General features: G+C 45.4%; 1 long non-coding RNA gene across 1 annotated transcript in view; it reads left to right on the forward strand.

Moving 5' to 3' along the window:
• Positions 1-26,168, forward strand: part of LOC137635005 (uncharacterized) — a 48,986-nt gene extending 22,818 nt beyond the window's left edge. Inside the window, exon 3 of the long non-coding RNA XR_011042601.1 lies at positions 25,982-26,168. This is a non-coding gene — a long non-coding RNA (uncharacterized lncRNA). The remainder of the gene's footprint in view (positions 1-25,981) is intronic.
• The last annotated feature ends 753 nt before the right edge of the window (positions 26,169-26,921 follow it).

The following is a 26,921-nucleotide window of genomic DNA, read 5'->3' on the forward strand; positions in this document are numbered from 1 at the left end:
CTGGACATCTGCGAAAGTCATCCGCATCTGTCTACCAGGCAAAGTAGAAAGTCTTCTGTGGTTGGTGTCGTGGAAGGGGTATATCTCCACTCGATGCCACTATTCCAGCAATAGCGGAGTTCTTTGTGTATTTGCGGGAAGAAATGCGCCTTTCGGTCTCGGCGGTGAAAGGCTATCGCTCAGCCTTAAGTCTAGCCTTCAGGCTCAAAGGAATGGACATTTCTTCCTTGCTGGAACTTTCCCTACTCATACGAAGTTATGAACTTACCTGCCCTCAGTCGGAAGTGAGACCTCCTCCATGGAACGTGGTTTGAGTTCTCAGGTCTCTTAAGAGACCTCCCCAGGCTTCAGATTGCCACCTAACTTGGAAGACTGTGTTCCTACTAGCTTTGGCATCGGCCAAGCGAGTCGGTGAACTTCATGGTCTCTCGTATGACATCGCCCATTCAAATTTGTTCCTGAGTTTGTTGCTAAGACTCAGAATTTGGGGGTGCCGGACCCTCGCTTCGACTCCTTCCAGATTTCGAGACTTCGTTCTGTAACAGATGACCCAGACCATCTCCTACTGTGCCCAGTAAGGAGTCTGAGGCTATATCTCAAAAGAACGGCTGCAGTCCGTCCCCAGGTGCAGGCATTGTTTGTGAGCACTGGGAGGACTAAGAGGAAGGTCACTAAGAACACCATCTCAGCATGGATTCGTAGGGTGATTCATCTGTCCCTGAATCCAGACCCTCCTCCGTCACGTCGCCCTAGAGCACATGATGTCAGGAGCGTAGCTACATACCTGGCCTTCGAGAAAAATTTCTCAAGCTGGGGTGTGGAAGCGTCAGACGACCTTCACAGCCCACTACCTGCAAGACGTGACCCACAGGAGGCTCGATACGTTTTCTATCGGCCCTGTGGTGGCTGCACAACAGCTGGTTTAAAACCTCAGGCTGCTGAATAGACAAGTAGCAGAAGGTTGAGGGCATTGTTACCCAGTCTTAGTCTGCATGAATGAAAAGGTTTGTCTGGCCTTTATTCTTTTCTTCATCTTCCCCTCTCTTGGGGAAAGCAGCATCCTGGGTTCTCTGCACAGCTGACCTCAAACCCCTGCAGGTAAACCATGTTTCCTTGTGTTCCTAGTATTAAGCTAATACTGTCACGTCCCCATACCCTGACGAGGTGGTATTGGGAGAGTCCTAGCCTAAGTTTCCATCTAAAGGACTACAGGTCAACTTCCTAGGACAAGTCACACTTTATACCTTCACACACAGCTTACGTATGCCGCAGACTTTGCGTAGCAAGGTTCTAGCGAGGTGCAGGGACTCCTTATTGTTGAGTGCTGACACACTCAAATACTGAGTCCCCGGACAAAGCCAAAAGCCAGTAATGGCTGGGACTTTCCACCCTTCCTAATGGGTGAGTCACCCCTATTAAATAGCTTGGTTTGTATATCAGTTGCGGAACAAATGACAAATTCGTAGATAATTTGTATTTTTCCTAACTATACAAACCTTAGCTATTTAATCAAATTTGCCTGCCAGCCCTATCCCCCTTGAAGTCCTACCTCTAAGCAAAGTGAGCTCAAGCAGAGGTGTGTGTGAGGGGGGGGGGGGATATAAAGCTACCTTCCCTACCCCCCGCTAACTAGCGGTGGGGTAGTAAACCGTCGTTAAAATTCTAATGGCTCGTCATTTCAGCTATGCCGAAAGTAATAACCCCTATTAAATAGCTAAGGTTTGTATTGTTAGGAAAAATTTGTTGGGCAGAAACTTACGATCTATTAAATTTCTTATTCCTGATCTAGACATTAATCTTTGGCACGGTCATTCAATTAGATCATTATGCATTTGTTCCGTAACTGAAATACAAACCACGCTATATACATGGGGTAATTACTTCGGCGTAGCTGAATGACGAGCCATAAAAGTATTAACGAGGGTTTACTACCTCGCCGCTAGTTAGCGGGGGGTAGGGAGGGGTAGCTAGCTAAACCCCCCCCCCCCCCACACACACACACACCGGTGAATGCTTCACTTTACTTTTGGCTCGGGGGCAGAGAACAGACCTGTCTGCTCTCTCCCTGCTTTGACTGCCATATTTAATCTGTTTTTACTTTTTCTTTTTCAGTGTGTTTGAAGTTGGCCTCTACTACTCTGCGTACATGCCCTGGACTTCCCGGCCGCCCTTGTGGGACCTTTATGTCGGCGGTCGACACCGATCCTCACACCTTATGTCCTCACTGTAGGGGCCAGTGGTGTGATAGTGGTAACGTGTGTATAGAATGTAGGAAGTGGTCTACCTCCCAGTTGGAGAGGTTTGCCCGGCGCCGGAAGAAAAAGTCTAATAGGGATCTTTCTCCTTCAGAGGCTTCTTTGAAGAGAGAAAATTCCAGGACTTCTTCTTCCTTAGCCCTTTCCTCCTCCGAAGCTCTCCCTCAAGCGGTCTCTTCCGAGAGGCCGGCGAGTGGTAGCGTAGACCGTATTGCTGTTGACCGATCCCGGGGTGCGGGAGAGGTAGTCGCCTCTCATAGCGAGGCAGCTGCCCCTCCTCCCCCGGAGGAGGATTTGAATTTATCTAATCGTGATTTGTTACAGCTTTGGGGGCTTCCTTGGGGCTGCAGGGTTCGCCCCTCCAATGAAGCCCTGTTTGACATGATCAAACTTGGTGCAGCTGTCAAACAATCGCCAACTACAGCAGGGATAGATCCTCTGTCTGTGGTTGACGTTGTTGTGACGGAGACATCTCGTGGGTCTAGTCAAACCCCCGTTCCTGTTGCTGAGGTAGCTGACGGCTTAGATTCCCCCTCCGAACATCTTTCGAGGGAGAATCTACGTCCAACGGTCTCTCCTGCCGGTGATTCTCCCCCTCGGGGGAGTTCACTTACAGAGACTCCTCTGCGGAGGCCCCTTGATGGTCAGCCTGCTGATCCCACGGCCCCTCGTGGGCGTATAAGGCGAAAGGCTCGTCCTCCCCTTTGCCATAGAGGCCTTCCTTCCCCTCACAAGGGAGTTAGGAGGCGCCTCTTCGGCTCGTCGTCGCCACAGTCCTCTGCGGAGGAGATGACTTGCCGTTCGCCGACCCTGCCAGCTACCACCTTAGACCTCTCCGGGGATCATTCGCGATCCCCTTCGGATGATGGTCGTCCTTCGGGACACTGTGACCAGTCTTCCTCCGGACCTGCTGACTTGCCGTCACCCTTCGATGTTGCGGATGCACGTTGCGCGACACCTGATCCTGCCACTGCGCAGGCACCGGGCCCTTCGGGGCTGAAGGACCTTGAGTTCAAAACCACGCCTCTTGCCCTCAAGCGCCAGGTTCTTCCTGCGCGCCCTCCTGCTGCTGCCGCTGTTCCAGTCTTAGCGCCACAGCGCTCACCTGCGCGCGTGCGTGCGTGCCCCTGTTCCTGCTACGCGCCAGGGTTCCCCTGCGCGCCCACATCCTTCTGCGCCCCGGCGCCCTCCAGCAGTTCCTGTGACAGCGCGCCAGCGCCCACCTGCACCCCAGCGTTCCCCAGTTCCTGCCTCGTCGCGCGCAGTTCAAGAGGTTCCTACGCTAGCGCACAGGCGCTCACAGGTTCCTCTGGACTTGCAGCGCCCGTCTGGAGTTACGCGCAGAGCGCGCCCGCGTGCAGTTCCAGTCCCAGCGCTCATGCGCTTGCCAACGGGCCAGCGCGCTTCCACATCGCAGCGCGCCGCCCAGGAGGCGCCTAAGCTAGCGCACGGGCGCTCACAGGCACCCCAGGGCTCTCCTTCTAGACCTCGCGATCCTGCACGCATTCCAGCCGCTCGCGACGGTCCGGTTGCGCGCCAAGTTCCAGTCATCAAGGCGCCTCATGCAACCCTCCAGCGCACACCTGTGCGCCCTCATCAAACCGCATGTCCTGCTCGCCCACCGCAGCAGGGCACACCAGTGCATCCACATCCTGATGCGTACCCACAGGCGAATATGCCTGTCCTTTCGGACCAGCGCCTACCTACGCGCCAATGCGCCATCCCTTCCTCGCGCTATCCTGAACCGGCGCTCAAGCGCCCTCGACCAGTTCTTCCGGATACGCGCTCAGGCGCCCCTGTCCTCTCGCGCCCTCTAGGGCCGCATCAGGATGCTGCGCATCCTCGCATCCGGCCGCCTCCCGTTCCGGCTCCTGCGCGCCACACGCCCTCGCCATCCCCTACGCGCTCGCTCCAGCTCCTGCGCGCCGCGCCCGCACCAGCTCCTGCGCGCCGCGCCCGCACCATCTCCTGCGCGCCATCGCTCCCACGCGCCTGTGACCTCTCCTACGCGCCACCGCGCCCGCTCCACCACCCTCTCTCGCCCGCGCGACCGCGAGATTTCTGTGTCACGCGATCCTTTTGCGCGCGACCCTGACCAGGGCCCATCACGCGACCTCCAGCGCGAGCGTCGCCAGGCGGACAGGTCTTCGTCCCGTTCCCCTCCCTGCAAGCGCAGACCAGCGCCTTCGCCGGAGGAGCTGCGGTTCCCGGACAGGTCTAAGGAATCTTTCTTTCCAGCTTCACAGGCGAAACCGCATTTGTTGACTCCTCCAAGGGATCGAACGATCCCCTTCCCTCCAGAGGGGGTGTCTGACAGCGCGACTGTCAGCCAGCAGCCCTGGTTCGGTACCCTGGTCAGAGCTCTTGTGCAGGCAATGAAGCCCGCCCTCTCTGACATGGGTCGGAAATCAGTGGCAGCTTCCTCCCCCCTGAAGAGGAAGAGAGGAGTCCCTCGCGTGGAAACACCTCTAAGGCCTATTTTGTCTCCGCAGATCCTTGCGGAAGGCTCCTCCCCCCCCAGACTTTCTCTCCCTCACCTGCGGATGAGGATTACCCATCCTCAGGAGAGTCGGACGAGCCGGACCATTCCCCCATCGCACCAATGGGGGAAGCTCCGCCTCTCCCTGAGAAGTCTTCTCGTCCAGGGGTGGAAAAGAGCCTGCACCCATCGTTACTCAAGTCCTGTATCCCGCCAAGGAGGGAACTGAAGGACTCTAAGGCGATCCCTAAATCGTCAACAAGGATCAGGCAGGAGCCATCTAGACCTTCCGAGGATGTCCACGTGTCCCCCTAGGAAGAGCCACTGGGGACGGGAGACTTCGCTGCCAGTCCTTCAGGAGGAGAGCACCAAGAGTCAGAACACACATTCTGGCAAGTCCTGACCCTCATGAGGAACCTCAACGGAATCCCAGATCCTGAGATTCCTCCTCGTGATGGTAAGGACACGGTCTTGGACCGCGCCTACGGCACCCAGAAACCCTGGAGGGCCAGTGCAGCTTTGCCCTGGTCTCAAGGAATGAAGAGTGCCAGGGACAAGGTCGAGGGCCAGCTCTCTGAGCTTGCCTCCTCCAGCAGATCCAGCGCCGGTAACAAGCTCCTCCCTCCTCCTCGAGTCCATCAGAGGAGGTACTTAGAGATCCTTGAGGTGTCTTGTTTGGGTCTTCCCATGCATCACTCCGTGGATGAACTCACCGGGGGAGTCCCTCTAGAGAGACTCTCCAACCGGCATGTGTAATACTCAGCTACTGAGATCCTAAGCCAGGAGAAGGTCGCTAAGTGTGCCATGCAGGCAACTTCATGGCTTGACATCTGGCTGGGGTCTCTGGGCATCCTGGTGTGGTCTGAGGACCTCTCCAAAGAAAGCACCAGGAAGGCACTGGAGACTTTCTTACTCTCAGGCACACGGACCATTGAGTTTCTGGCCCACCAAGTCTCGAGCTTGTGGGCCAATACGATTCTCAAACGTCGGGACGCTGTGGCTGAGAGGTTCCACCAGAAGGTTCCCAGTTCAGAGGTTAGCAGGCTCAGACACTCTTCCGTGTTTGGGAGGAGTTTTTTTGAGCCTAAGGACGTGGAGCTTACCGCTGAGAGGTGGAAGAAGTCCAACCAGGATTCCCTCATCCATAGGGCCCTGACATCGAGGCCCTACAAACCTCCAGCGGCTCAACAGCCCCGTCCAGCTAAGGACACGAAGAAGACCACCGCAGCGAAGCCGAAGGTGTCTAAGCCCTTTCCTGCCAAGAGCAGAAGGAGCCAGAAGTCCTCCAGGGGAGGCAAGAACCCCAGAGGTAACAGCCGAGGCCATAAACGCTAGGGTTGGCAGCCCCCCTACATGTCCACCAGTAGGGGGATGCCTACAAGTTGCGCAACAAGGTGGCAGCAACTCGGGGCAGATGCCTGGACGATTTCCGTGATCGCTCTGGGTTATCGCGTCCCGTTCACAGCCTCTCTACCTCCCCTGACAGCGAATCCAGTGTCGAGCTCTCTTGCCATGGGATCAGCAAGAGGGCAAGCCCTTTGGGCAGAAGTCCAGACCATGTTGAAGAAGGACGCTCTCCAGGAGGTTGTAGACGGGTCCCCAGGCTTCTACAGTCGACTCTTTCTTGTGAGAAAGGAGTCTGGAGGCTGAAGACCAGTCATCGACCTCTCAACCCTGAATGGGTTTGTCAAGCAGACTCCGTTCAGTATGGAGACGGCAGACACGGTCAGACTCACAGTGAGACCACGAGACTTCATGTGTACACTGGACCTGAAGGGACGCGTACTTCCAGATCCCAGTCCATCCGTCTTCAAGGAAGTACCTAAGATTTTACCTAGACAACAAGATCTACCAGTTCAAGGTGCTGTGTTTCGGTCTCTCCACGGCCCCTCAGGTGTTCACCAGAGTGTTCACCCTCATCTCTTCGTGGGCTCACAGGATTGGCATCCGTCTCCTTCGTTATCTGGACGACTGGCTGATCCTAGCGGACTCGGAGGCAACCCTTCTTCGCCACCGAGACAAGCTCCTCGAAGTTTGCCAGGATCTAGGGATCATGGTAAATCTCGAGAAGTCCTCTCTGCAGCCCTCTCAGAAACTGGTATATCTAGGCGTGGTCATAGACACCAATCTCCACATAGACTTCCCATCAGACGACAGGATAGCAAGGCTGAGGAAGGTCGCGAGACCTTTCCTCAATCGAGAAGAACTCCCAGCCCTATCGTGGCTACGTCTCCTCGGCTACCTCTCCTCCCTGGCCCGTCTCATTCCCAACGGTCACCTCAGAATGAGATCCCTCCAGTGGCGACTCAAGTCCAGGTGGAATCAAGGTCACGATTCCCCGGAACTTTGATCCCTATGGGTCCTGCGGAACGGACGGATCTCCAGTGGTGGGTGGCGGACGAGAACCTACGAAAGGGAGTGGATCTTCTCGTCCTTCCCCCAGATTTGATGATGTTCTCGGACGCATCAAAGAAAGGGTGGGGGGCCCACATTCTGAACCACAGGACCTCAGGCCTGTGGTCAGAATCAGAAAAGTACCTTCATATAAACTTGCCAGAAATGAAGGCCGTGTTCCTGGCACTTCAGAAGTTCCACCAAGTCCTGGCAGGCCACTCTGTGGTGGTGATGAGCGACAACACCATGGTGGTGGCTTATATCAACAAGCAGGGAGGTACCTTTTCGGAACAGCTATCCCATCTTGCAGTAGAGATCCTGAGATGGTCCGAAGTCCACTCGATCTCACTATCGGCTCGCTTCATTCCAGGCAAAAGGAATGTGCTCGCCGACAGTCTGAGCAGTGAGTACCGAGTGGTCTTTGGATCCTCAAGTAGCCAACAAAGTCCTGACTTTGTGGGGTTCCCCGACGGTGGATCTGTTAGCTACAGCGCTGAATTCCAAGCTCCCGCTGTACTGTTCCCCGGTCCCGGACCCCAAGGCTCTCTGGCAGGATGCCTTCCAACAACGGTGGGACAACGTCGATGTGTACGCCTTTCCCTCGTTCTGTCTGATGAGGAGGGTGCTCAACATGACCAGAATATCGGTCAATCTTTCAATGACCCTGATAGCTCCGCTATGGCATCACGCAGAATGGTTCCCGGACCTTCTGCAACTCCTCACGGAGGTTCCGAGAGAACTCCCTCCACGTCACGAGCTACTCAAACAACCACACGCCAGCATCTTCCACAAAGCCGTAGCTTCGCTTCGAGATCACACCTAGCGGTGGGGTAGTAAACCCTCGTTAAAACTTTTATGGCTCGTCATTCAGCTATGCCGAAGTAATTACCCCATGTAAATAGCTAAGGTTTGTATAGTTAGGAAAAATACAAATTATCTACGAATTTGTCATGTTGCATAAGATTTCTCATAATTCTGACCATCCTTTACATTCAGATCTTCCTGGACAGTTCCATCCTGTTCGCAACACTAGGTATGCAGTTAATTCTAATAGTCACGCCTTCTCCATTATGAGGCTCAATACTACACAGTATTCCAGAAGTTTTATTCCAGCTGTGACCAAGTTGTGGAATGATCTTCCTAATCGGGTAGTTGAATCAGTAGAACTTCAAAAGTTCAAACTTGCAGCAAATGTTTTTATGTTGAACAGGCTGACATGATTCTTTATTGTTTCTATTTGACATATCAGTTTTGATGTTACTGATTGTAGAATAATTTGTTAATTTTTTCTCATCGCTTATTTATTTCATTATTTCCTTTCCTCACTTGGCTATTTTTCCCTGTTGCCGCCCTTGGGCTTATAGCATCCTGCTTTTCCAACTAGGGTTGTAGCTTGTTTAGTAATAATAATAATAATAATAATAATAAAAAGAGCTCTCGGTTTTTATAGTTACGAAAAATACAAATTATTGTAAATTTGTCATGTTTTTTTTTCCTGCAGAACTAGGAGAGTAAAACAACACTGTGACTGCGGCAGAGGTAGCCCTCTCAAATACAGTTTTCTATATCGGCCCGATTTTTATACAACGATGTAGAAAACTGGCTACAGAGAAGGTTGTTCTGCAGCTGCAAAAAATAAAAATAATCTAATTACGGTAATTACATATAACATTTTTATAAATTTTTTATTGATGTTTCTCATGTCACGATGAGTAATTCCCTATGTTCGTATGTCTTGCCCACCCTATTTGACTCCTCATTTACATTCGCAGTAGCTCCACCCACTGAGCTAAGTGCTCCAATGAGAAACCAGTATCTCTGGTAATGCATTTTTATGGGCTGATTTTTTTTTTCAATTTTCAAATGATGAGTTTTAAGATCAGGACATCTTTGCATATGCATTGCACTTTACCCATCTCTATCTCTGACAATTTGACTAAACTTTACCTTGAATTGGTCAATCAAGATTTAAATATAATTTCATCAAAATTTTTTATTTTTTCTCATAAGTGTCTTTAAAAAAAATTCACTTTGCCTGTTTATTTCAAATGAAATATCCTCACAAAAAAATACACTCAAAATCCTAATTAAAAAATTCAGTCAAAAATTTGCATGAAAAATTATCTTTGCCAGTTTATTTCAAATAAAAAATCCTCATTACAGTCATGGCTTACATTTGAGTACTACAAGCCTTATTTTTAAATATAGAACTTACCCGCTGGTTATATAAAAGAGCTGAAGTCCCTGACGCCAGGGCAGAAATTCAAATCTCGCGCTATCGAAGATACGCCAGGTGTACCAACCGCACCCTAGCGGTAGAACAGGTGGAACTACACACCAACTCCAGTTCTTCTCTCTGCCGTCATAGCTGACTGACATATAGAAGTTGGCTCTCGTGTTTTACTCTCTTGGGAAGTTGTTTGGTGATGTACAACGTTCTTTTTTGAGTTTAAGCTATCGTTGATTAATTTCCCTTGGTTCTTATCTTGAAATCTTTTTGTTTGAGATTTTCTTTATTGCTTTTTCCCTTACTTTTTGCTTGTCGGTCTCTCACGTTAGTTTTAAAAATGGCCGACTCCTCCCCTGCTCAGCGTAGGTGTGTTAGTGAGGGTTGTCGTACACGACTTCCTAAAGGATCTATTGATCCTCATTCTATTTGTGTAAAATGTAGGGGTAAATTTTGTTCATTAGATGATAGGTGTAATGAGTGTCTTTCCTTAACTGAGGATGATTTTGTTACTTTCGATCGTTATGTTAGGAGACTAGAGAGAGAGATAGAGTTAGGCGTAGTTCTTCCCGATCTGTGGATAGAGCCCTACCTAATTTACCTGTTCCTAATCCTGTTCCTTCCCCTGTGGTGGTAGATCAGGAACCTACTATGAAGGACATGTTCACTGCTATTTTGTCTCTTGGTGAGAAAGTTGAGTCCTTAGCAACCGATAGAAATACTATCTTTTCCGAATTAAAGGTATTGAAAAACCGTGAGCCTATCGGAACTGTGGAAAGTGTTTCAGTGTCTGATGTGGTACCGAAGAATCGTGACTCTCTCGGTGTTGTGACAAGTGTTGATAATGTGTTTAGTGTTGCGGAGGGTGCGTCGGCACGATCTTGTCATTCACCTAGCCTAAGACCTCTTTCGAGCTCTCGAACCCATGGGAGAAGTAATGTCGAACGGCTTAAGGGAACGAGAAGCGTCATCAATCGTGCAGACGTCCCCTCGAACGTTCCTGTTGCCGTAGCTCAGGTCGTTCACCCTCATCGTAGGAAAGGTGAGGTTCATGCGTTATCCCCGTCTTCCGATGAAGGGTCGGGGAGTGAGATCTGGCGTCGAGCGTCAAGACCGCTTAAACGGACGCATGATGTTTCACAGCGTCGGGAATCGCCAGTGCGGCCAGGATGTAGTTCGTGGGGTTCACCGGAACGTTTCCGTTCTCCCAGCGCTTGCACTCCGGCCAAACGTTCAGATCACCGTGTTCGTGTGGATATGATTCCTTCCGATTCGGACCTTGTTACTATTCATGCACCCCCTCTTCCATCGGATTGGCTTTCTTCCCCCGAAATGCGTGGTGACGTTGGTGCGAATCTTCCTTCTAGGAGTTCTGTTGATCCGAAATGGTCTGCGCTTATGTCTATGAAGGAACAACTCTCGTCGTTGATGGATTCTTATCAACCAGGTGTTGGCGTTATGTCTGGGCGTTCGATGTCAGACCAGTTATCGCACAGACGTTCGATGGTATCTGGTCTTGACGAGTTATGACTTAGGCGGTCTCCCAGTCATAGTGTTCAACGCCAGGTTGATTTTGATGAGTCGCGTCAGAGAGTTTTGGTTGACCAGTTTTCGTCTTCTGGTCGCGGGGAAGAACATCGGCGTCGACAAGTGGACGAGACGTGTCAACGATTTGAAGTAGTGGATCGTCCGCGTCAACAACTTTTGGACGCTTCGCGTCAAAACATTGATTCGCAGCGTCGACATCCTGACTACTGTACTTTGATCGTTCGGGTCAACAGTCCTCGGACTTTACGCGACCTCGCGGCGATCTTCGACAGTTACCTTCTGATTTCAAGCGTTCTTCTGTTCAACAGCAGTCGGATTCTAAGCGGTCTAGGCAGTTGTTGGTTGAGGATGATCGTCTACACCTCCGTGTTTCGCATCAATCTACTTCTACTTCTCCCCATCAGATTGACGCAGATGTTGGCCTTGACAGGCAGTCCCATCCAGACGTTGTTCCTTCGGTTCAGGCTGCGGCTGTTGCTGCACTGCCAGAAGACGAACCAGAGGAAAAGTCGGATGAGGATGATCCTATTGAGGAAGTCTCTGAGAATGAGGAGGAGAAGCATTATCAGCATGCTGTGGACCTTCGCAAGTTTATGCTTTTTCTGACTGGAATTTTCCCGGATTCTTTTACCCCTGTGGCCCCTCGTTCTCCGCCTTCTGAATTCATCTTAGGTAAAGCTACCAAGGTCCCAGTTTATACCAAGATGGTTCTTTCTCGATCCTCTAAGCGGGCCTTGAAATTAATGGGTTCTTGGTTGGACTCCAAGAAATCTTTTGGCAAGACGGCCTTTGCCTTTCCTCCCGCTAGGTTAGCCTCTAAATCTAGTGTGTGGTACGAGACTGGTGAAGTGTTGGGCTTGAGTTTTCCTTCGTCTGCCCAAGGGGATTTTTCAAGTTTGGTAGATGCTTCTCGTCGTCTTGCCTTAAGGAAGACGAAGATTTGGTGGTCCATTCCAGAGTTCGACCATTTGCTTAAAGGTCTGTTCAGGGCCTTCGAAGTTTTTAATTTCTTGGACTGGGCTTTGGGGGCTTTGAGTAAGAGGGTCTCTGATATGACGGAAACGGACACTAGTGGTTTGGTTCATTTGATGTCCTGCTTGGACAAAGGTGTGAGGGATGGCTCCAACGAACTTGCTGCCTTGTTTACAGCTGGAATTCTCAAGAAAAGGGCCACGATGTGCTCTTTTCTCTCTGCAGGAGTGTCTCCCTACCAGAAAACGGGCCTTCTTTTCGCTCCTTTGTCTAATTCCTTATTTCCGCAGGAATTGGTAGGCGAGGTGGCTACTGCTCTCACGCAGAAGGCCACACATGACTTAGTTACTCATTCGACTAGGAAAGTTTTGCCTCCGTCATTCTCTTCTCGTAAACCTAAGGAATCTTCTTCTGGGTTTCGACCTCAGTCCTTTCGTGGGAAGTCCTCTGGTAGAGGCTCTTTTAAACCAGAAGGAAGGAAGCCTAGAGGCAGAGGGGGCAAGTCCGGCCGAGGTAAAGTCTGACTGCCCTCTCCTTCAGACAGCAGTGGGTGCCAGGTTGACTCACTTTTGGGAGGCTTGGGAGAGGAATGGAGCGGACCCCTGGTCCGTCCAGGTGTTAAAGGAAGGCTACAAGATCCCCTTCCTGACCAATCCTCCTTTAGTCACAGATCCAGTGAATCTTTCGCCCAAATACAGAGAGGGTCCCAAGAAGCAAGCCATGCTTCTACAGACGTCTTTTATTAGAGAAACAAGCAATAGAGGAAGTGCAGGATGTTACGTCTCCGGGGTTTTACATCCGCCTTTTTCTAGTACCCAAGAGTTCCGGGGGGTGGAGACCGGTTCTGGACGTAAGTGTGCTAAACGGTTACGTCCAGAACTCGACGTTCATTATGGAGACTCAGAAAACAGTTCTGGCAGCTGTGAGGAAGGACGATTGGATGGTCTCTTTAGATCTTCAGGATGCCTATTTCCACCTTCCGATTCATCCCAGCTGCAGACGTTATCTGAGGTTCATGGACGGAAACAAGGTCTTCCAGTTCAGGGCTCTTTGTTTCGGACTCTGCACGGCTCCTCTATTGTTCACCAAGATCATGCTGAACGTGGCAAGCATGCTGCATTCGAGGGGAATCAGGGCCTCTCTGTATCTGGACGATTGGCTGATAAGAGCCTCCTCAGCCGATTGTTGTTTGAAGGACCTCAAGATGACTTTGGATCTCTCCAGAGAACTGGGTCTCCTGGTGAGCTCGGAAAAATCACAACTGATTCCATCCCAGGAGATTCTTTATTTGGGGATGGAGATTCACAGTCGGAGTTTTCGGGCTTTTCCGTCGTCGGTGAGAATCCAAGCAGCCCTCCTAAAAGTCCAAACGTTCCTGAAGAGAGATCTTTGCTCCGTCAGAGATTGGATGAGTCTTCTGAGGACTCTCTCGTCGTTAGAGAAGTTCGTGACCCTGGGGAGGTTGTACTTGCGTCCTCTTCAGTTTCATCTCAACCGCCATTGGAAGAAAGGGGACAGCCTCGACAGGGATTGCATTCCCATCTCGGCTTCCATCAAGTCTCATCTTCAATGGTGGGACAACGAACCCAGACTGAAAGAAGGCTTGTCTTTACTTCAGAGGAACCCAGACCTCGTGTTGTGTTCCGACGCCTCCAATTCGGGGTGGCGAGCCACTCTAGAGAAGCAGGAACTTTCGGGGACTTGGACGATGGAGCAAACCTCTCTCCACATCAATCAAAAGGAGCTTTTAGCTATTCATCTAGCTCTCATCGGCTTCGAAAAGCAGATCAGGGGCAAGGTGGTCCAAGTCAATGCGGACAGCACGACAGCTCTGGCCTATATTGTGAAACAAGGCGGGACCCACTCTTGGCCTCTGTACGAGATTGCAAGACTGCTCCTCATCTGGGCAGAGGAAAGGAAGGTGACTCTTTTGACGCGGTTCATCCAGGGGGTCAACAATGTGAGCGCAGACAGACTCAGCAGGAAAGGTCAGGTTCTCTCCACAGAATGGATTCTGCACCCGGACATCTGCAAGAGTCTGTGGCGGTTATGGGGTCGACCTCTCGTGGATCTCTTTGCCACCGCGAAGACCAAACGGCTAGAGTGTTACTGCTCTCCGGTTCCAGACCCCGAAGCTTTGCACATAGACGCTTTTCTGATGAACTGGTCACACATGGAGGTTTATGCTTTCCCTCTGTTCAAGATCCTTTACAAAGTGATTCAGAAGTTCATTTCACACGAGGAGACCAGAATGACACTGATAGCTCCGTTCTGGCCGTCAAGGAGCTGGTTTCCAGAGGTACTGGAATGGATGGTGGATGTTCCGAGAAGCCTTCCTATGAGACCCGATCTTCTCAGACAACCTCACTTGGCCCGAAATCATCAAAACCTCCGAGCTCTACGTCTGACTGCCTTCAGACTATCGAAAAACTCGCTAGAGCTAGAGGATTTTCGAAGAAGGCAGCCAAGGCAATTGCAAGGGCAAGAAGGTCTTCAACCATCAAGGTGTATCAGTCCAAGTGGGAGTTGTTCAGGGAATGGTGTAGAACTAACGCGATTTCCTCTTCCAGTACCTCGCTTTCCCAAATAGCAGATTTTTTCTTGGACCTTAAAGTTAAGCATAACTTCTCGTCATCGACTATTAAAGGTTACAGGAGTATGTTGGCGACGGTTTTTCGACACAGGAACCTAGACCTTTCTAATAATAAAGATCTACGAGATTTACTTAGGTCTTTTGATACGACCAAGAAGATTCAATCAGCTCCCATCGCCTGGAATTTGGATGTTGTCCTTAAATTTCTCATGAGTGACAGGTTTGAGCCTTTACACTCGGCTTCATTTAAGGACTTAACCTTGGAAACCCTTTTTCTAGTTACCCTCGCCACTGCGAAAAGAGTTAGTGAAGTACACGCTTTAAGCAGGAACATTGGTTTTCGGAATGGGAAAGCCATTTGTTCTTTGCAACTGGGGTTCCTGGCCAAGAACGAAAACCCTTCTCGGCCATGGCCCAAATCCTTCGAGATTTCTAACCTTTCTGATTTGGCTGGCGGTGAATTGGAAAGGGTTCTCTGTCCAGTTAGAGCGCTACGGCTTTATGTGGACAGGACTAAGAATCTGAGAGGTAACTCAGACGCTCTGTGGTGTGCAGTCCGGAAACCCTCGATGCCCATGTCTAAGAATGCCTTGTCTTTTTTCGTTAGATTGTTGATTCGAGAAGCTCATGCTCAGTGTGATGAGTCGGATCAGAGGCTCCTCAAAGTCAAGACACATGAAGTCAGAGCGGTAGCGACTTCAGTGGCCTTTAAACAGAACCGTTCTCTGCAAAGTCTGATGGATACAACATTTTGGAGAAGTAAGTCTGTTTTTGCCTCCCATTATTTGAAGAATGTTCAGACTCGCTATGAGGACTTTTTTACGTTGGGTCCTTTTATAGCGGCTAATGCGATAGTAGGTGAATGATCTACCACTACGTTCCCTTTTTTCCTAATACAGTGAACCCTCGTTTATCGCGGTAGATAGGTTCCAGTCGCGGCCGCGATAGGTGAAAATCCGCGAAGTATTGACACCATATTTACCTATTTATTCAACATGTATATTCAGACTTTTAAAACCTTCCCTTGTACGTAGTACTGTTAACAAACTACCCTTTAATGTACAGAACACTTAATGCATGTACTACAGTACCCTAAACTAAAACAGGCACAAATATTAAAGGTGATTTTATATCATGCATTTCCTAAACATGCTAAAAAGCACGATAAAAAATGGCAACCAATGTTTTGTTTACATTTATCTCTGATCATAATGTAGAAACAAACTGGAGGTAGAGCTTTGCTTATTACCCAGACATATTTCCCATACTTTTCCCTTAGAACTACATCACATCTTCCTACTTTAGATATATATATATATATATATATATATATATATATATATATATATATATATATATATATAATATATATATATATAATATATATATATATATATATAAATATATATATATATATATATATATATATATGTGTGTGTGTGTGTGTGTATATATATATATATATATATATATATATATATATATATATTTATATGTATACACATATACATACCTACATATATACATAAATACATGCATACATATATATATATATATATATTACTGTATATATATGGGTTATGGAAAAAATCCGCGAAGTGGTGAATCCGCGATGGTCGAACCGCGAAGTAGCGAGGGTTCACTGTACCCCTTTTCTATCTCTTGGAACTCGTTTGTTATGGTTGTTTGTGGAGATTGGGCGTCAGTCTTCCGCAATCTTTGATTTGGTTAGGTGGTCAATTTGTTCCTTGAGTGCACCCGGAACAAAGGTATTGGTTGAGGTTCTGTCATGTTATAGGTGGTTGTACCGTTTGACAGCTCCTAGAGATTTTCAGCCCGAGTGGATTACTGGATCTCTTAAGGATAGCGGACGAAATGAGGCAGAGTATCATTGCTGTCAGCTTCCTTATCAGGTGAGAACTGCTTAAGTTTATTGTATGTAACCCTTAAGTGAATTTTCTATATGTAGCTGTCTCTGACCCGCCACCAAGGGGTGTCAATCAGCTCTTTTATATAACCAGCGGGTAAGTTCTATATTTAAAAATGATATTTTCATAATAAAATAAATTTTTGAATATACTTACCCGCTGGTTATATAAATTTAACACCCACCCTCCTCCCCTCTAGAGACTACCTATGGTATGGCTATGAGGCATGGAAGAACTGGAGTTGGTGTGTAGTTCCACCTGTTCTACCGCTAGGGTGCGGTTGGTACACCTGGCGTATCTTCGATAGCGCGAGATTTGAATTTCTGCCCTGGCGTCAGGGACTTCAGCTCTTTTATATAACCAGCGGGTAAGTATATTCAAAAATTTATTTTATTATGAAAATATCATTTTACATAGTAAATAAAAATAATTGACATTTTTACATAACCACGATGTTCTTCCAAGAGAAGTCAAGTATCCTAAGTGTGTTAAGCCTTACAGTCTATGTTCAGGTTGACACTACTAGCAGTGTCATGGAAAAGGACGTAAGCTTGAAACTAAAAGATGTATATGGTGCAATTTGGGACTTCCCCAACGGCTGGTCGTTCAGGTGCTACTGCTGCCTTTTGTTTGGAAACAGCAGAATTCGACTGATAGGGTAGGGCAATATGGCATCTTAGGTCTGTCTAATAATAATAGTACAGGTTGTAGATAATTATGATACATTAAATAATGACCCACACGGCTGGCGTGCATGCACATTCATGTACTACTTTCCAGAACAAAAGAATCATTGAGGTAATGTTTATTTCGAGCGGAGCGAGCCACGGCAAAGCAAAATCCACATGAGGGACGGGATATAAATTATTGATAATTATGATGCTCTACTGTGATAGCAATCCACACGGCTGACGTTCACACCATATCCATGTATCATTTGCCAGATTACAGGAACAGTGAAATTGTTTATTTTGAGCAAAATTAGCCATGGCAAAGCAAAAACCATTTGAGTGGCAGTAAATCACAAAGCCTTCTGTGTAGCCAGTTTTCTATATTGTTGTATAGAAATCGGGCTGATATAGAAAACTGTGCTTGAGAGAGGTACTTCTGCTGCAGTCACTCTGTAGGATTTGCTTCGCCATCTAATTTTTACATGAAATTTTTTTTTTCTTGGTTTTCTTGTTGTTTTGTTTTATTCTGCTATTATTTTCTGCATATACCTAGTTTTCCTTTTCCCTCACCCACAATCCCAATTCCCACAGGGGGACCCATATTACTATTGGGATTTATAGGGTTGTGGAAGGTAACAACAGCAGAAAACAACAAGAAAACCAAAGAAAAAAATAGTTTTTCATGTTTATTACCAATAAACATTATTGCATTGCTCCTGTATTCTGGCAAGCGGTACATGAATATGCTGTACATGCCAACCGCTTGGGTAACTATCGAAGTACTGATCATGATTACCCATGATTTATGTCACATCCCACAAATCATTTTTGTTTTTGCTGTGGCTCCTTTGGCTCACAAATTAACATTATCTCATCACTTCTTTGTTCTAGCAAGAGGTACATGTATGTGTGGTGGACACCACCTGTGGGGATCATTATTTAATGTATCATAATTACCTATAACCTGTATCATTATTATTAAGCTGACCTGAGATGCTATATTGTCCTTCCCTATCAGTCGGAGTCTGATGCTTCTGGATGACGGGGAGCAATGGCACCAAAACGAACAACATTTGGGGAAGGCCTAGATTACACTGTGCACGTCTTTTAGATTTAGGCTTACAGACTTTTGTGTGACACTGCTAGTAGTGTCGATCTGAACGTAGACAGTAAGTCTTAACACACTCAGGACACTTGACTTCTCCTGGAAGAATAACCTTGTTATATGGAAATGCCAATGATTCTGAGTTATTACATAAAATAAGGCTTATAATATTGAACTTAGTTTACAACTCTCACAAATGTAGGCCATGACTGAAATGACAATTTTTAATTGAAAAATTTTAATGACAAATGATAACACAATAAAAAGAATGTTTGAATTGTATCTGAATTTTAATTGGCTAATTCAAGGTAAGGCTTGGTCAAATCGACAGAGATAAGAGATGGTAAAGTGCAAATCATGTGTAATCATGTCGTCTTAAAAATCGTGATATGGAAAAACATCATCAGACAATTTAGTTAAATGTCATACTGTACTTACTGTAATTTTATTATTTTTCCTCTGTTGTTATTAATCTGCATAGGTAATTTATTGAGAAGAAATGTTTTGTTTTCACATGGTTCACTAAAATAAAATAAATTAGAACATAGAAGGTGAGAGATGTCTAATGAAAATTAACCCAGCATCCTAGGTTAGGTAAAATAGTTGGGTAATGTCTGTTGATTACTAATACAGTATGGCCTTGGTATGATTGAATTAATTTAGTATCATTATCCAATAATTATTTATGCAATTTGTCTGCTAGCTATCAAGCTTTGGTTGCCATCTTGTTCCTAATGAGCAATCTGCCCACTCAAATTTTGAGTCAAGACTGACTTGAAGAGCGATGTAAAGCGACCAGGTCCACACAGGGTAGTATCCTGTCTCACCACCAGGAACCTTCAATTTTTTCCTTGCTGCCCGTGTGTGTAATTGTCCTTTCCCCGGCTTTTGTATTTTTATTAGCTGTGAAGCTTGATTCTTAATAAGAATCACCATTCAGAATTATTCAACTTTTTGTAGAGTATTCACAGCAAAGAAAGACTAAGAAGACTTGGAGAAGTGATTTAGACTTTTGACTTTAGAAGGACCTTCCCATTACACTATGCCACAATGCTAAACTAAGATGTAATTTTGAATTTGATAGCCAGATAACTAAATTTTGTATTGTTTGTAGGAAAGTGAATTGTCTCAATGAGATGAGTGTATGTCAACCATATAACTATATCAGCTAAGGTGTTAAAAGTTGAATATGACCGGTTGTCGATGTTCCTATGCATATGCAACCCTTTGTTCTTTAAATAGGGAGATGATTTTGGTGCAAGATGGCACTGCCATTGAATTCATTAACAAAGTATTTAATGACAGATGGTGCGAGTGGACTAGAAAAACCCCCCCCCCCCCTGCCACTTGTCGGAAGAGCCTCACTGAATTCCGGCTGTACCATTCTCCGAGCTTTTCTTTTTCTTACAGCAAGTGAATGTTAGCTGTTGATGGGGGTTGTAATGGATGAGAAGCAAGAGATTCGTACTTGCTGGGTAAAGGGTGGACACAGCAACCGGGTTATGAGTAGACCAGTTTTAGATCCACCCTTTGGATCTTTCCAAAGTGGCATGCAATGGAGAAGTGGAGAACTACTTTACAGGACTTCCTGGTCCATCATGTAGTTTCGTTCAGGGTCCTGGTCTTTTGAAGAACTATCAGTCAAGCCTGTGGGATCTAGTGCAAGGAAGAGACCCATTCTTGCTCTTAGACCCTGATCGAGACCACTTACAACTTCATCCCCATAGGAGCCTGTGCATGCAGAGTTCTATCAAGCCACCCAACCTAGTTCCTTCAAGAAGGGTTGTAGTATGGAGACTGGAGGGAAAGGGAAATGCTGATGACTGCATTCCACATCTCCTGATGCCTAGAGTAAGGGGAGATGCCCATATAGCCATTGGGTAACGTGGCAGAGATGCGGCTGAACCGTGCATAGTGAATGTCTTTCAGGATATTTACTTGCCACCCTTTCATGACCGCCTCCTGCTGTCTCACTTAGTAATAGCATTATTTGATGCTTCAAAATTGCCAAAAGGCCTGACCATGCTTAGACAGGTAGAAGGTATGTTGCTTAAGAACGCACTCAAAGTCATTCGAGACTAGTCTCCGGGCTTCTATAGTCTGCATGGGTTAAAGAATGGTCATCGCCTCTAAACAAGTTTGTTCGACAATTAAAGTTGAGGGTGGAAACAATACTGTGCTGTGTTCCATCAGAGAGGGAGACTTGATGCTTTTGGTGGACCTGAAGGATGCGTACTTCCTAGTACCTGTGCATCTGTCCTCTCTACGGTACAGCGTATCCGTTCAAGACTGTGTACAGCTCCCCAGTTGTTCACTTGGGTGTGCAGGCCAACTCACAAAGGATACATTTGCTAATTTATCTTGATTTTTTTATCCTGTTCTCCTAAGCGAAGCAGTTGCTACAGGATCAAGTTGAAATTCTCTCATTTTGTCACAATCTGGGGATTGTGATAAACTGGGAGAAATCGAATCTCATACCCAAACAGAGTTTGAAGTACAAGGACATGCTGATAGATATGGCAGCAAGCAGTTTTTCCATCAGACGATTGCATCAGCAAGCTCAAGTTGGTTGTTCCTGCATTTCTGTTCAAGACAGAATTCCCATTTCAGCACCAGCCCAGTCTTTTCGGCTACCTTTCCTTGTAGAAGAAACTTGTTCCACATGGGTGCCTTCATCAGAGATCTCTTTATTGGTGTTTGAAAGATCACAATGGTCAGCTGCTAGGGATCACCCATTCCTTCCTGTCCCAGTGGGACAGAAGGCTTGGGACCATTTTACCTGGCAGGGTGGATGAGGAACACATCACCAGGGGAATCTCACTCGGTGAAGTGGTGGGTTGCGCCTCTGAACAACCTGGTTGTCTCGTGTTGGGTCACAAGAAGTGCATCTGTACTGTACATCAACCTCCTGGAAATGCAAGTAGCCTTTCTATTGCTGCAAGCATTCCAAGAACGCTTTTTGAGGCTCTTGGTATTGATAATGAGCGGTGACAACTGTAAAGGCTTGCATCAACAAGCAAGGGTACAGGGTCTCGCCCTTTCTCTGGGAGCTAACAAAATGGATGCATGTCTGGGTGATGATCCATGCCATTGAATTGTCAGTAGGATACATTCTGAGCAAGAGGAATGTACTAACAGACACATTGTCTCTAGGTGCAGGTTATAGGTTCGGAATGGTCCTTACATCCTTGTGTGGTGGAGAGGTGTCTTTCCCATGGGTTTTACTGGCGATCCGCCTTTTAGCAACACAACAGAACAGGAAGCTCCCTGTTTTTTGCAGACCTGTGGGCTGTGCTTGGAGATGCCTTCCAACTTATGGGATCACCTGGACGTGTATACCTTTCCTCCGTCCAGCCTCATCTGCCCTCTGATCAACCAAGTGTTTATTACACCTGGGCTTTGAATAACCTTGATGGCTCCCAGATGAGATGATCCCATGTCAATTGCCATCCAGATCTATTAGTCCGTTAGTCGAGGTTCCAAGAGACTTGCCCCAATGGTCCATACTACTCTGTCAGCCACACCTTCAGGGGTACCTCCAATTCATGAAGTTTTTGAAACTTCATGGTTGGAAACTATCCAGCTTCTCCGAGCAAAAGGTAAAACGTGAGGTATTGCACAGGAGATGTCTGAGTACCTGCAACAGTCTTCTGCAGCTATTTACTAGGGTCCATGGGCCATCTTCTGTGATTGGTATTGCAGAAGGGATAATTCTCCATACAAGCAATTCTAGGTCAGGTTGTGGATTTCCTCCTCATCTTTTGCCGAGAAAAGCTCCTCTCAGTTGCGGCTATAAAAGGTTACTGCTCAGTCTTAGGCATGGTCTTTTGCCTGAATGTTATAGGCCTTTCCTCCTCATGGGAGCTGTCTGTGCTGATGAAGAGTTTTGAGCAGTCTTGCCAACCCCAGGACCTCTTTCTGGCTTTTGGAAACCAATTACGTGCATATCATGTATGGAGAAAACCCTGGGTCAAATGCCAACAAGCCAGATTGGTGCGGACTTCCACCCTCTTAAGGGGCGAGTCATCCCCTATAAATAGCATTGGTTTGTATAAAGTAACGGAACAAAGGACAAATTTTGAAGTAATTTGTATTTTTTCTAATGATAAAAACCTGTAGCTATTTATACAAATTGGCTTGCCAACACATATCTCCCTAAAAGCCCTATCTCCAAGCAGAGTGGTTACTCAACCCAGGTGTGTGAGTGAGCGGGGTAGCAAACTACCCTACCCCCACCCCATGCTAACTATAAGGTGGAGCATTCTTCTTTTCCAACTGGGATTGTAGCAATGACAACAATAATAAGTCTTCTATTAAAGGATGAGGGTTTGTATACATGTGGGAACAAATAAAAAATGTAAAAAATAATTTGTATTTTTCGTAATACAAACTCGAGTCCTTTAGGTTTTAAATCTTGCCTCATCAACCCCGCACGTTCTAGGTGGTCAGAGTGGCTTCCTTGCTACCTAGCAGTAACTACCACCATCTTGTTATATATTTTAACAGCCGAATTTTCTAGTTGAGCTGATATCATACTCCTATTAAAGGACTCAGGTTTGTATAGTTGAGAAAAATACAAATTATAAGCTTTTGGATTTTTTAATTGTAGAAAGAAATATGAAGCTTTTCCTTTGTTGTAATAATTTTGTCTATTTTGTTACTTATAAACTGTTGTTTCAGTTATGATTCTACAGATGCAATTTTTTTTTTATTTGGGTGGGGTGGGGTGGAGATTTGATCTTCAAAATTGAACAAGTGTTAGTTTGAAATAATTATTTTACAGATAAATTGAAATGGTTATTAAGACATGTCTTCCCTCTTCAATTACTCTTTTCAAGACTAGTTTCTGTGGTTAACTGGTAATTCTTTATTAGAGAACATGTCCCATTGTCATGGAATGAAAGCTTTTAACTGCTTTGCTGTTAAAATCATTTCTTAAGCTTTTCCATAATTTTTTCTGACAAATGGTTTCAATTCGTATTTGAAGCGAGTGTACTGGATAATATTGTAATCACATTTACCAGTTTACTATATTTTGTTGTTGCTGTTATATTAACTGCAGTATTTTGGATAACCATTGGTGTCATTTACCGCGACTTCATATATTTGTCTCTTTTTGCCAGAAGTTATTAAGTAGACTTTTGGCTTTTAGTGTAAGACTTCAAGAGTGTTGTCTTCCTCTATTCTTGATTCTTACTTCGTCTTGTTTTATGGAAGTACCCTGAGAATTTTTGAGTGTGTGGTTTGATATCGACATATAGACATTACTCAAGGCTCTTTAATGTCTTCCACCCTTAGTTGCGCTTACTTTTTAAACTTCCTTACCTCATCTTGTTTCTTTCATCTTTCTGTCCATCCTCTCATTAAGGACGTGCATTCTAATTAACCTTTTAACTGACTGGCTACCTTTCTCCAATCTTGAAACCATGAGGTCAGTGTACCAGTGAGACTAAATACACAAGATTCCATTATTCAGTGACTTTTAAAGGACTCATATTCTTTGAAAATCTCTTTGATTCTTGTTTCTGTATAATAATGGGTAGGTAGGTTGGTTGGCCACGGCATCAGCCACCCGTTGAGGTACTACTACTAGAGTTATTTGGTCCTTTTGACTGGCCAGATAGTACTAAATTGGATCCCTCACTTTTCTTTTCCCTACCCATACGATGAATAGTCTCTTTCCTTTTACTCCTGATAACACTATGATGATAAAAGAATTCTTCAATCAAGGGCATTAACTACTCTTCTCTTAGTAAGGGTAGAGGACACTTAGCTATGGTAAGCAGCCTTTCTATGAGGACACTAAAATCAAAACATTTTTTTCTAGTCTTGGGTAGTGCCATAACCTCTGTACCATGGTCTTGCGCGGTCTTGGTTTAGAGTTTTCTTGCTTGAGCGTACACTCAGGCACACCATTCTATAGTATGGACTTAGGGGCTCCCTAACCAAGGGCTTTTATCTTTTTCATTTTCTTTGCAAAAAATTAATACAGGCTGTTGGTGTGTGTGATGAATGAGAAGCAAAAGATTCTTTTTTTGCTGGGGAAAGGGTGGATGCTACAATCAGTTTATGGCAAAACTGTGGTTGCAGGTCTATGCTTTGAAGGGGAAAAAAGAGCTAAGTCTTCTGCGGTGTCAGTTTTGGTAATGACCAAGAAGATAAAGAGGAAGTCTTTTAATGTACCTCTTTCCCTCATCGAGTTTGATTGCTTTTGTGTATACGACCCCTGCTCTGAACCTGGGAGTATATGGCACGAGTGAGGAGGCCTGTGATCATCATTGGCAGATTTTTCAGGTTTTGGTGGGGTTCCCATAGTGATTGCCACACCCAGTCGAAGAGGGCTAGAAAAATTTATTAGGTCGTGCGGACCACCAACAATGAGGCTTGGGCCTCCTTGGGTGTACCAGGTAAGCCCTTCCTATCTTTAAGGGAGCTGGTAGCTCATAGACTGCTTTTCCAGTGTCAGTGTCTCCTGTGGTGATGCCCGTGTTTACCGGCTTAGGTAGGCAAGGTGACCAATCCGGCTATTGCCCATTATCCGTTCCGTGGGGTTCTGCATTGCTTAAGCACGGGCAGAACCAAGAAAGAGCTGTCAAGGAACAAGAGACGGTCAAGGTACCACCAAAGACCAGGGCTCAAGGAGTCATGGGCATAGCCCCCAATTCTTGCTTTTTAAAGCAGTGTTAAAGGGGGAATCAAATGCCAAACAATCTTCACATCTTTCTAACTACAGGAGGTCTTTACACCCACAGAAGTATACCCGCAAGTCCCTCGACCCCTATCTGCTTGGTTCTGTGGTGCTCAAAAAGTTGTGTAGAAGCATCTTGTATCTGGTAACATTTAGATGTAAGTTTGGAATTAGAGGTAAAATGACTGGCTCTGCATTTTTCCCCGCTCTTGAGGACAAAGTGGTTGAACTATTACTCCCTGGATGACTTGATGCCAGCAAGTTACACTACTGAGCATCATTTGGCTCTTCTGCATTTTTCTCCGCTCTTGAGGATGAAGTGGTAGAATCATTACTCACTGGATCTGACGTGATGCCAGTAATTACACTACTGAGCATCATTCTTAGGATTCTAGAGAGCCTGCTTAGACGAGGGGGAAGATAGTGGAATATACAGTACACCAACATATATAAGTATACTGTATTACTCCAGACCCCAATCTCCTTAGGGGAAAGGTATCGCTCCTTTAACCACCTACCAATTTTGTACAGCATTATTCATCCCTATGGAAAGGGGTTGCTAGAATCATCTGCTTTGTTCCCATACTAGGCAGGCTGACATTTCCAGGGAAGAAAAAGAGCCAGCTTGGTTTGATGGTGAATTTCAACTAACCCATCCTCAAATTTCTTTATTTTAAAGATTCAAGAGGACATTTCCTCAGGTTCGTATAGCTAGGAATAATACAAATTACTTTTAAAGATGTAATATATATTCATTTTTTACTATATTTCAGTAGAATTTAATATTCCCTGCAGTGGAATATTTAGATATTTAGTTGATTTGAAATGAAGAAGTTTTGGACGCACACCATTTATTTTTTCTAATTCAAATTTTTTCCCTTTGAGGTAGCGATTGTTTTTTAAATATAATTTTTTGGTGAAAAGTTCAGGTATTTTGTAGCGTTATGGGTTATTATAATCCCGTTATGGGTTATATGCAAACAAATTGGATTACTTTTACTTAGCTTTACCCAATGGAAGAAATTAGTTCATAATTTTATTTTCTTAGCTTTACTCAATGAAAGAAATTAGTTCATAATTATGTTTTACATTAGAAAATAAACTATAATTGTTTTTTACAGATTAAACGAATTATGACTTGATTGATGCGAGTTAACCTTTTTAAACCTTGTCCTACAGTGGTATAATCGAAGATGTGAAATGCCCAAGAGCTGGATTTTTATGACAAACGACAATTCAGACTGAGGATAGAAAAAACTCAACATCGATGTTATGAATGTCTCTGCATGAAACAAAACTAGAGCAGCTAATTGGTTAGTACAGTAGTTAAAACTAAAGAATCAGTTTTAATTTTTTTACATTCTATTACTAAAACAAACTTTTAGTACTTTAGCTGTGACCTCATTGTCCCGATAGTTTATTTAATTATTATTTTTTACAGTACTACAAAAACCAAAACTTTTAGTACTTTAGCTGTGACCTCGTTGGTAGTCAAAGCTTACAAGTTGTGACCTCGTTGGTAGTCAAAGCTTACAAGTTTTCTCTTCCTCAATGCCTCTTATCTACAATACTTCCATTTCTGTTCCGTTTAAAGCTTTCTCTAGTAACTTACAATTCATGGCTTGTTCTTTGTCTTTATTGCATCAGGGCATTTTTGTCATGCTTAATTTCAAATCTTTGTTGGGTTTTCCAAGGCAAAATAGTCTATTAAATAGACTATTTCTAAAAGTCTAAAACAGTTTTTTTTTTTTTCTTTGGCCGTTTTATTAGTCTTATTTTGGTGTTTTCTCTGGCTGTTTATAGTGTTCTTATTTTTAAATTGGTTTTACAGTTTTTTCTCTGGGCTTTTGATTTTATGGTTTTGGTTATTTTAGATTGTTTTTCTGGTCTATTGATTTTATCTGATTCGTAATATTTTTTTTTTTAGTTCATTTATTAGTCGTCTTGATAATTGGCTTTAGCTAGTTTTCTCTAGCTGTTCGATTTCATAGTTTTGTAATTTGAATTGGTATTGTAAGTTTTGTTTTTTACCTTGAAAAGATAAAATGTCTTATGTATGGT

The sequence above is a fragment of the Palaemon carinicauda genome, chromosome 45, assembly GCF_036898095.1.
Source record: "Palaemon carinicauda isolate YSFRI2023 chromosome 45, ASM3689809v2, whole genome shotgun sequence".
Taxonomy (NCBI): Eukaryota; Metazoa; Arthropoda; class Malacostraca; order Decapoda; family Palaemonidae; genus Palaemon; species Palaemon carinicauda.